Genomic DNA, 11,148 nt, shown 5'->3' on the forward strand with positions numbered 1-11,148 from the left:
CTTTCACTCCGGTTCTTTGTTGGACCGGCCTTTCCCAGTGCGTTTCCAATATTGGGCCAATTACCTGCGCTTATTGGGTGCCTGCAGGTCACGTGGCGTAGCTGGGCCACCTTGGTTGGTTCTCCGGGAATTTTTTGCTTAGAATGCCGATGCCAACCATGACGCCTAATTTTCTGCAGGATGGAAGCGTTAACGCCATGTCATGAGAATGATTGGTGCTTCGTGAAGAGACACTAAGAGAGCAGAGCGGTCAAGGAACAAAAGCGAGTTAAGGACGTCTTAGACCAATTCAAGTAGAAATGGGCTTGGGCTATTCATGTAATGTGAAAGCAAAATAAACGATGGACGTTAATGGTATAGCACTGGATTCCAAGAGGTGGGAAGCTGTTGCACTGTGTGGCTGATAGTTAGGCGGGTGGCTGAAATGAGAAAGTTTGCGGGGATAAGGTGCGCCCAGCTGGCACACAAAGGTAGGTGTTATTGGAGAGTTATGGGGAGGTCTTCGACCCTTAAGGGACGCAGCCAGACTGTTGATGAAAATGCGCTTAGCTGGCATTTCTTTTATCCCCGTAGAAGCCCCACGCGGGAAATGCACAGGGTCACTTGCTTTACGACAGGCGCCTGTTCTTGCCAACTTCATCGCTCTGCGCAAGAATGAGACACGAGTAAAGAACTGACGCTGACTATATGCTCCTATATTTATGATCGGCTGAATTCGACTTGATGATTTTATTACGAATGGGAAATTACCGGTTCAAATTTTCAGGCGCCATTTTATGAGTGCATCAAAATCGTTCTTTGCTCCTGAATGGGGTGTACAGGTCTTATAAAAAGCAATTAGTCACTTTCTTAGTGCAATAAACCAAGTGGTAATTATCCACAATCGTATGAAAATTTTGTAGAAAATGCCCAAATTGATAAAATAAGAGTAGCCAAATGCCCGGACACTTAACGTAGATACCTAGAAAAACCTGGAAGCAGTTAATGTTTCGAAGGTGCTCATTACATCTGAATGCGTGCACTAGATTGTTAATTATTGCTGGTTTCGAAATCTCTCTTCTGAAAAATGGTGGACGGAGTGGAACCCCGCAGAGTGTTTCGCGAAATACAATTTATTGCGTTTGGTATATGGAATGAAAAATAATCCCATTTGCGGCATAAAGGGTGCTAAATCCATCTACAAAAGCACTGCTAGGGGCAGTACTTTCACAGAAAAACGATGGCTTCGCCTTATACATAGTAGTGGGCAAAGCGCCTGGGAGGCGTAAGCTTACCTTGGCAAGGATGAAATATACTTTATTAATTCTTCAAAATAATTGATATTGTGCACACCAACACGCTGTGTTTCCTCAAAAGTGACGCCAGCTCGTTCGAAATCACTCTCCAGGGAGGCCTTGAATGGAAACTTATGAACAAAAACAATTCCATAGAATAAGATGCACTGCCAGAAAAGCATGACGTATGTTTTTTTAGTGTATAATACGAAAGTCAAATGCGTAATAACGTTTCAAGGCAAGCGTGAGGGCTGTCTCGAATTGCACAAGTTTTTAATTTTCTTTTTTATGGTGCTTTTGCTGATACTATGTCTTCTCAATGTTGTTCTGGTTTTGTACTGTACCGATTTCTTCTTGTGTTTATTTCATATGTTTTCGTTCCTTCACTGTGGCAGTACAAGGGCTTAACCCCCCCCGCAGAAGCGCGGTTCATATCAGTGCAGATAAGCCAGACGCAAGCGACAGGGGAATCCCGATGTTGGAACTTATGAGTTTCAACGTCATTTTAACGCAAATGCGACCGCCTTTCCGTGTTTTCTCAGCAAACAATCATTCAAGGTTTTTCAGATTTTACTTGTAGCTGTACAGTTAATCGCCACGGCAGTCAGTAATATCTCAGTGAGGTGGAGTTAAGCGTTAAGCTACGCGTGAAATTCGCAGCATCTTTGATGATCACCTGGCGTTGTTTTTTGTATCTTGAATCAAGCGATATGTTCATAATTTTTCTCTTAACCATGCAAGGAGCAGTGTCGAGCAGTCCAAATTGTAAAAAAGATTCTGGGTCGTAGTTCAGAAATGTGCAGAGTGGGAGAAAATTAGGATGACAAATTAAGCGACTTTAAGCTGAAGTGCCTGTAGGTACCCCACTGTATGCACCTGAAGGTAGTTTAGGTTTGTGTCCAGGAAAGCAGAGGTTGGCACTGGGAACGTAACATGTTATTGAATCTCTTTTAAAGTAGTGCCGTTTAGCCTGAGTGAACAATGCATGGTTAGCAGCGCTCCCGGCGATGAGTTTTCACCTTTTGTATAGCACGTGTTTCAGGGAAGCCTAATGTTTTAAAACAGGCAGTTTTAGGTAAAGGGTGGCTTTTGAAGAAACATATTGCGGCTGTTGGCAGACTTTGAAAAACAGATAAGTGTTTAGGACTACTGAGTCGTCTATCTAAATTCCATTAGGCATTTTTATAACTATTCGAGGTGGGAGCATAGCTGTAATTAGAGATATGTAGCTAACCATTACTAATATTCGCGTCAGTTTTAGAAATTAAAAGCGGGATTGCCGTCAGCTCTATGCCACAAAATGTTTTGGGCATTTATCGCGCATTTCGAAAGTAGCGCGCCCGCGTTGCGTTCAAAGCGACGCGCACCGGTGAACTGCATTGTACGCCGCACGTCACTCCAGGGCGGAGTGTTAGTTTGTATGTAAAAAAAACAAACAGTTATAACCATGCGGGGGGGCGGGGGGGGGGGGGCTGTGCAAAAAGCCCCTAGAGAAGAAAGTAAAGAAAGACTAAACAAACCGAGCGAGCGTGTGAGGTGCTCAGTGGCAACTTAGCTGCCTGTATCTAGTGATCTAATGTTTTTTTGCTACAGTTATTTATGGAAATGATTCATTTGCATCTACCTTACCGCACCGACCCGGCTACACAGAAGTTGTATATGACTTTCTTGAAAACTATTTGCTATCTTTAAATCTGGAGTTTTTTAGCAAGCTGCTTACGATTAGATCGTGCAACTGAGCAACTCCTTTCTTGATTGAAATCTACGCCATCATAGGGGACTCCTTTAAATGTATAGAACCTTCGGTATGAATGTCGTTGTGCCTGCGTGCAGCAACCGAACGACTCAAAACAAAAGCTAAATAAATCTTACCTGGCCTCCAAATGTCTTTTGCCACTCTTGTAATGTTTGGATTTGGAATCTATACTTGGAAGCTGAATTCCGGATAAGCTGAAAACGAAGTTTTTAGGATATAGTAAATCTTATTGCCATCAGTAAATGAAGGTTGGGAATAAAGTAGTGACGGCTAATTAAAAAAATACACAAGAAAGATTTGGCGAAAAGTCACGGCAGACAAACTAATGCAGAAAGGGAGAAGAGAATGGGCAATACAGTAATGCGAGAAGGTTTGCTCAAGATCATTTCAAACTAGCCGCCCTAATTTGCGGTCCGCCATCTGCGAAGGATGCATGTTATCGATTTTTCTCATACCCTTTGTTGTTAGGCTTCGCCACCGTTCTAAACTTCGCCGTCAACCCTGTTACATTCACCGCAAGAGTAAAACCTTCCCATCTGATATTCGTTGACCCACGTCCTGCGACAGCTGCGGCAGCCAATCGCCACAATTTATCACACTCATCTCTCCATCTAATTTCTGCTGTCTTCTGCGACGCTTTTATTCTGCGATGCTACCCAAGAGGTTGACCGGTTAGATGATCTCCCCATCCCACCTCCTGCCCCTGCACATTTGTCTGTCAAGATGTGTGCTAGGATATCACTACATCGTGTTAATTGTATTCTTGGGACGAACATTAGCAATATTATGGGCAGCACTTGCCTAATGTTCTACGCTCATTCTTATTCTCCTGTATTTTTCGCCCTCATGATCCGGATCTGTATCGAAATGTCGGTTCTGGTGGATGCCCTCCCTTACCACGCTGATCATCCTGCTTCCTGCCAAAACAAGTTATTCCCTTCCCGCGCTGCTCAACATTGTCTAATCTACTCAACTTTGCTATGCAGGCCTTTAATGACAAAATAGCAATGAGTACAGCGAGAGTAAGTTCAGCTTTCGAAGGCAAGTTTTAAGACAGAATGTTAGCACCAGTATTCAGCTGCTATGTCAGTGTTTCCCTTTTCGGGCTAAACGCATTGGAGTTCTCTACGTTCACCTTCGATTAGCAATCGCTTCGCAATGACTTCCGCTTGGCCGCGCGCAAGAACAATACTTTGAAAAGAATCGAGGAAACACATTTCGGAAATTAAGCAACCAAAAAATTCCGTCATATTAGTAGCCATTACCAATAATTCCTGCGAAGTGACAATGGTAGGTGAACCCTCTAGGTACATTGAACACGGCACATTTGATTCACGTACTCAAATGGTCGTTCTGTACAGTTATAATCTGATTTCCTCGCATATTTTCTAGCTGCAACACATCTCTAAATGGATTTATGGTGGTCACATAGTGTTGCAACTGATATCACTCACGCTGCCTTGAGCAGCCTGTCATTCATATGTGGTCATATTACCTGCAGCATCACCGAAAATTCGGCTGCAGACACTTAAGTTCGCTGAAATTTCTGCGGCGCCATCCCGCCTCCAGCACAGTACGCGGACGCACGACGCAACGCATGTCGGTAGCTGCTCTATTGTTGCTCGCGGCATCGTCGCCAGAACGCTCGTTCTGTCTGCGTCTTACCTCCCCATCCCAGATGCTTTCTAGCGCGCAGATGCGTGCCGAGTTGCCCACGCGCTGGCCCTCAACAAGGTCTTGTACTTTGCACCCTACATTTCCTTCAATCAGACTCAACACTCTCGAGACTGCCCTTGCCGGCCTCTACAAGGCAGGTCTCAACCTCCCTATCACTACCTCGTCCGCTCAGCTCTTTGCCACAGGTCTCTTTCATCCTCTCCGTTCTCATTTCTCTCTCCATCGTGATTCGCAGCTTGCCCGCCTTTCCATTACCCGTCAGGGTCAGTGGTTACTGACTCAAGCGGGTATCTCGCCCATTCCCATCGACCCGTTTTACCTCTCCTATTCCAACCCCGGCTCCCAATCTTCGTATCCTCCCCCTCCCGACCAACATGTCCCCCGTCCTGCACGCCGGCCGTCGGCATGCGGCCGCGCAGCAACATTACCCTCTCTTTGATACCCAGGGTGTAGCCTACAAGGATGCCTCCTTAGTGGGTCCACGAGGTTCCTGCAGCTACGCCCTGTACCATCCCCACCTCCCCGCTCCTGAAACTCACACCAGCGGGCCGTATCTACACCCTCCGGATGCACTGTCCCTCGAGGTCCTCGCCATTGCACATGCCCTTCAGTCATTTGCTCTCCTTCCCTCTCTTCAAGAGTGCACAGTCTATTCAGACTCACAAGCCGCTATACACCACATACAGAAACGCACCCTAACCCGTACTCTCCAACAGGAGGTCGAACGAGCGGTCTCCTCATTGCAGCCTTCCATCGTTTTCCTCCGCTGGGTCCCTGGGCATTCAGGGATTGACGGCAATGAGCTGGCCCATCAGCTCGCCCGCGACACACCTTTCCGAGCACCGTTGATTCCCTGGCCCAAGTCCTCGGAGGACGGTGGGAGACTCACCCTTCGCCGCACCATAACAGAGGTCTACCTCGAGCTCCGCCTAGACAAACGCCTTTACCCTCCCCTCATCCATTGCTCACGGTGCCGGAGCCTCGCCTTCTGCGGCACATCCAAATGAATGCAGTTTTCACCCCGTCTCGCCTCTTTTTCTATCGCTATCGATCAGACCCTTCCTGTCCCAACTGCCCCTGTATCTATGCGGACCTGGCCCATTGCTTCTTCTATTGCCCGGGTACTCAGCAGTCGGGTTCATACTCAACACATTCTTTATCCATCACCACCTCGCTCGACTGGCTTGGCGCTGAAGGGGAGGAAGAACAGCGACTTCTGGTCGCCCAGGCGGTCGACATGCTCGGCCTGTAAATTATGGCCGAATAAAGGTCTTGTACTACTACTACTACTAGCGCGCAGCGTTCTACAGTGCACTGTTTGAATGTCAGCAGTCGGTGTGTTTGCGGCCAGTGCATGTTTTTTTTTGCCTTCTCGCTTCCCTGCGGATTGCTGTGGGGACGCGGGTGTACGGTGGACGATCTATGCGCGATGCGGCGCCGAGGGGTTCGTGAGCGTCTGATGCTCGAAGAGGAAGGCGGAGGTTCGGAACGCGGCGAGTTCAGCCCTGTTTGTGTGCGTGCGCGGAACCTTTCCTTTCCCAAGTGTTTAATTGGCTGGCATCCTTTTCCAAGTATTTGATTGGTTGCTGTCCCCGCGAAGGGCGGATACAGAATGCTTAAAACGGAGCGCTCCCGGTTAAGGGGGCTGATTTCGTGTAATATACGGTTCAGTCATATGGTAAATACTTTTCTCCTTGTTTGTTTCGTCTTGTTTATTTGTGTGTTAATAAATAGTTAACCTTCTTGTCCCGCCGTCGAGTAATGTGATTGTTTTCGAGTCCGTACCATCAATCCCTCAAGAAATCCGATTTCAGCATCATCAAATGTTTCCTCACATCGCCAAGTGAAGGGGAAACTCAATTGGTGCAGTCGTGCCAGGATCGCAACGTATTTCTACTCGAGGCATTGGACGGAAGGTGAGAAGAACAAGTCGGTGGACAAGCTACAGAGTGGACGTCAATGAGTAATTACTCCCTTATTACAAGCTACAGAGTAGCTCGTCCTAAAGGAGGAAACGCGAAGCTGCGTCGAGAAACATACGTCGAGACGCTTCAAGAACGCAGGTCGAGTTCGAGAGGACGCCGGAAGCTCAAGTCAGCGAGGAGCTGAAGGAGCCGGGCGAAGACAAGCCGTTGAGGGTTCGATTGGTTGGTTTGGTTTATGGGGTTTAACGTCCCAAAGCGACTAAGGCTATGAGAGACGCCGTAGTGAAGGGCTCCGGAAATTTCGACCACCTGGGGTTCTTTAACGTGCACTGACATCGCACAGTACACGGGCCTCGAATTTCTCCTCCAAAGAAATTCAACCGCCGCGGCCGGGATCGAACCCGCGTCTTTCGGGCCAGCAGCCGAGCACCATAGCCACTGAGCCACCGCGGCGGCGTTGAGGGTTCGAGACAGCAAGCTGCTGGAAGGAACCAGGCCTCCACATCGAAAGGTTGAGAGCATGAACCAGGGGACCAAGTGTAGCAAGTTCAAGTCGGCGAGTTGCGGAGAGAGACAGAGCCCCGAGTCCTCTCGTCGCGGTCGTCCCAGCGTAACCATGGCGCGCCCAGCAACAGCTGCGCGCCGCTGCCGCCAGGAGGCGCTCGCTGTGATGACGTCACGCCAGAGGGACAGAGACAGAGATCGAACTCATCTCGTCGCGGTCGTCCCAGCGTAACCACGGTGCGCCGAGCAGCAGCTGCGCGGCGCTGCCGCGAGGAGGCGCTCGTTATGATGACGTCACGCCAGACGGAGATATATCGGGCTCCGACCCGGCTCGTTTCAGTCGTCCCGGCTTAACCACGCTGGGCGTTTCAGCCAGGCTTAGCCAAGCTGAGCCTCTGACAATTTATTGTTGTTGTATAAGGAACCTTCGGTGATTGTTCCCGTGGCATACGTGCGTCTCGTATTCACGTGTGCGGGAGGGGATACGAAGAGGAAGGCGGAGGTTGGGAACGCGGCGAGTTCAGTGCTGTATGTGTGCGTGCTCGAAACCTTTCCTTTCCCAAGTCTTTGATTGGCTGGCATCCTTTCACCAGTATTTGATTGGTTGCTGTCCCCCGCCATTGGGGCAAACACATGAGGCTTAAAACGGAACGCTCCAGGTTAAGGGGGCTGGTTTCGTGTAATCTAAGGTTCAGTCATAGCTTAAATACTTTTCTCCTTGCTTATTTCTTCTTGTTTATTTATGTGTTAATAAATAGTTAACCTTCTTGTCCCGCCGTCGAGTAATGTGATTGTTTGCGAGTTCGAACCATCAATCCATCAAGAAATCCGAATTCATCATCATGAAATGTTGGCTCACATCGCCACGTGAAGGGGAAACTTAACTGACACCATGAATGGTGTGGAAAAGTTCGGGAGACAAAAGGAGGACGTCGGACGTGCGAAAAGGCATCGCGTACGGCTCATTAACGAATGTTTTATCAGTTTATCCAACGGTGCTTCGGATGTAGACGGCCTAAAAGTGAGATCCTCACAGATGTAGTGTCAAAGCAAACGAATAAAAGGGGAAACAAAAAAAAATGGCTATGGACTGGAAATACCGTGTTGTAATGTTTGTTCCGCACTCAATGCACCATGGCGTCACGGCTGGGTACTTGGGGTTTCCCAGCACACTTAACCGCGCCGCAGAAGTAAGCTTTTAGTGACTAAAAATGCGCCGTACGATTCAGAGAGAGAGAGAGAGACTCTTTAATGAAGAGCAAAGAATTTAGCCGGCGTTTAAAAATCGCTGGCATGCTACTCTGCGTAGGGAGGGTGATTTGGGAGATAAAGACAGAAGGAGAGCAGAGTGGAAGAGTTAAAAAAAAAAAACGAAGATAAAATGCGGCCATGAAATGGGTACTAAGGATGCAATGGCGAGTATTGATGTAACCTATGGAGTGATGGAGTGCATAGTCCGTCAAATGGGCTGACGAAGTTCACTGCATGAAGAATGCATGAAGGTGACGTGCAAGTGAATTTAAAGCTTATCGAGATGTACAATGTCTTTTAAATATGTGAATAGAAAAGTCATTGCAAGTCTCTGTTGCCTAAGGCAGGCTAAGGGACCTAAAACTTTGTCCATTGTCGTACGATTCAGCGTTATACGTCGCCACCAGTGTGCAGTGTCAGCGGTTCAAGCTTCACATAACTTCGCCGCAAGCTCAAAAAAGCTGTGTCGACAGCATCTTGCCTCCCTCTCTCGACACCGAGCCTTCTATTGCAAGCACTACATGCCACGCTGAACAAGCCCTTAGGCTTGGCCGGATACGCAACTTGGCCTCGCAGGATCGCTCTAAGGAATGTTACGACCGCCAGCGGAAGAATGTCTGCTACCTTCCTGGTGCCATTGCATGGTTGTGGACGCCTCTTCGCAAGCGTGGTTTATCCCAAACAATGCTTTACTTCTACACAGACCCGTTCACCGTTCTAGGTCGCCTCAATGACCTGAACTATGTAGTCTCTCCTCAATGTACGCAAGGACGCCGTTCAAAGAAAACCTAAATCGTGCATGTCACACGGCTAAAGCCCTTCGACTCTCGATATCCAGATTGATTGAGTGGCCCAGAGCGCTTCGTCTACGAACGGGGAAGGGTCACACGCGACCTATGGACCCGGAAGAAACAACAAAGTGCGTACGCAAAAAACAGAAGATCGGCATCTTCCCACTCACACACCAAGCTCGGGTTGCCCTGCCTGTGTAAATAGCCTTTTTAAAAAGAACCTCTAATAATGTTGTTAAGCAGGACATTAACAGACAACGAAGGATGAGAGCTGGACACAACCCCGTGCGTGACCGAAAGTTGGACCACTACAACAGACAAATTTTAGCCGGCGGAGAAAATGCATTTGAACAATTAGTTTCCCCCTTCGCAGCTTCAGTAGATGTCTGCGACGAGCGCTTCTTAATTTCTGCGCTTTGTGCGGGTGAAGCAGTGAAGCTGCAGATGCCGTTCATTAGAAGTGATGTCACCTTGCACGTGCTCCGGCGTTGCGCTCTTATCGTTTTTCACAATGTGCATGATAACAAAAGCTCAAATGTAACAGAGGACTAAGTTCTGGCACTATTTAAAATGCGTTATTTAGCTTCTGCTTATTCTTCAGTTTTTAGTTCATCAATTTTTGTTGGCAGATTGAGGTAGATTTATGTTGGTTCCACAGTAATGCTCCACTGCACGTTGATGCAAACCGCATTGGTGTCATCAAAGGTCTTAGACGGTAACAATTTGATCATGAGGTGAGGAGCGCCGCTTGTAAACTTTGAGAAAACTGTTTTTTGGTGTTGATTTCACTGAGGCCATAACCATCATTGCTTACCACGATGAGGTGCTTTTCAACTGCCAGAATCTCTTCCATCACATGCTGCACATTCTCCTCATCTTGAGCGCTGTTAAAGGTTCCATCGTCTTGCTCTGAATGCTTCGCAGGGCCTTTCCTAGTTTCGCTAACGAACATATATAAAACGCTGGATATAAAGTCCTTGTACTTTTGGTACTTGTTTTGCAGTTCTTTGTCGTGCTCTATACGTTTCAGGTCGCTGTGCGGAAATGCAAACAGCTGTGACGGTACATTCACCTGTTAAAAAAGAAAATTTTGAACTTAAATAGGGTTCCAAAAAGCAGTATTGAATATTCTGAGCGTTTCTTATAAGTGTCTTTCCTTACGTGGTTGTTGGAGCTTTTTAACTGATATTACCAGTGAAACGGAGATGTTTTATGTGCTGATTATTATAACGGTCATACTTTCTCACAAATTTCTACGAGATTTCTGAATTACATCAAAAGGTAAAAGAGGTACAATGACACGAGAGTGCTTTGTTCAAGGTAAGTACTTCATATCATCTTGAACTGCATTTTTTCTTTAGTCCCTTTCACGCAAAATTATTAGCAGCGACTGGTTAATAAGAAGACAGCATTCCCGTACAAAACTGAGGAATACTCATAACCTAACTAACTTCCGTCTAACTTCTGTCACACATTTGTACATAATCCTAATATAAATATTGGTATCAGCATATAAATAACTCGACAACAAATAAATATTGTTCGAAATAGCACATGCTGAAATTAGGGTATGCTGGCGTACTTGGGAACAAAATTTTACTTCACAGCAGGAGTAGCATCAATACTGAAAACCGCGGAGTTCGCATGTTACAGCAATTGAGTGAAGTATTCATAGAAGTCTAAGAACAAATGAAGAAGCATGCACCCTCCTGGGCACCCTCCCCTGAACCCTCCCACAGATAAGTCCTAGAGACAATCCAACCGCCCACTGACGCACCCACCTTCACCTTCGCCCACCTCCACCTTACAAAATTACAATGTACCGGAAGCTCACGCATCAGCTGAAAGAAAGAGTGGCAGCTAAGTCTAATTAGAAGACGCGATGGCATTGCGACCATTATAATGCTAAAGACAAAACCCCTTTGCTGCCGCAGATGACCGCATTAGTTTGCACGTTTTTCTGTCAGGTT

The 11,148-nt window shown here is 47.1% G+C and overlaps 1 pseudogene; it reads right to left on the reverse strand.

Moving 5' to 3' along the window:
- Positions 1-608: 608 nt before the first annotated feature.
- LOC149327226 (uncharacterized) overlaps positions 609-11,148 on the reverse strand; it is a 60,447-nt pseudogene continuing 49,907 nt past the window's right edge.

This window comes from Amblyomma mixtum, chromosome 10 (genome assembly GCF_055824585.1).
Source record: "Amblyomma mixtum isolate Tamu chromosome 10, ASM5582458v1, whole genome shotgun sequence".
Taxonomy (NCBI): domain Eukaryota; kingdom Metazoa; phylum Arthropoda; class Arachnida; order Ixodida; family Ixodidae; genus Amblyomma; species Amblyomma mixtum.